This window comes from Propithecus coquereli, unplaced genomic scaffold, assembly GCF_000956105.1.
Source record: "Propithecus coquereli isolate 6110/MARCELLA unplaced genomic scaffold, Pcoq_1.0 Scaffold328, whole genome shotgun sequence".
Classification (NCBI taxonomy): domain Eukaryota; kingdom Metazoa; phylum Chordata; class Mammalia; order Primates; family Indriidae; genus Propithecus; species Propithecus coquereli.
In genome coordinates this window covers 3,633,316-3,633,863 of record NW_012148930.1, presented here as the reverse complement: position 1 = coordinate 3,633,863, position 548 = coordinate 3,633,316, and positions in this window count along the sequence as shown.

Sequence of the window (548 nt, the reverse complement as noted above, 5' to 3'; positions counted from 1 at the left end):
GCCCCTCTTCCTGTCACGCAGGGCACGCTGCCCCGCCTCCTCTCACACTTGGCACACAACGCCCCTCCTCTCACACAGGGCATGCGGCCCCTCCTCCTCTCATGCAGGGCATGCGGCCCCCGCCTCCTTCTCACTCAGTGCACGTAGTGCTCCTCCTCTCACGCAGGGCATAGGGCCCCTCCTCTCACGCAGGGCACGCAGCCCGGCCTCCTCTCACGCTTTGCACGCAGCCCCGCCTCCTCTCACGCAAGGCACGCGGCCCCCCCTCCTCTCACACAGGGGACGTAGCGCCCCTCCTCTCATGAAAAGCATGCGTCCCCTCCTCCTCTCACCCAGGGCACACGGCCCCGCCCCTCTCACGCAGGGCACGTAGCCCCTCTTCCTGTCACGAAGGTCACGTGGCCCCTCTTCCTGTCACGCAGGGCTTGCTGCCCCGCCCCTTTCACACATGCCATGTAGCCCCTCTTCCTGTCACACAGAGCTCGCTGCCCCGCCCCCTCACGCATGCCACGTAGCCCCTCTTCCTGTCACGCAGGGCACAGTGCCCC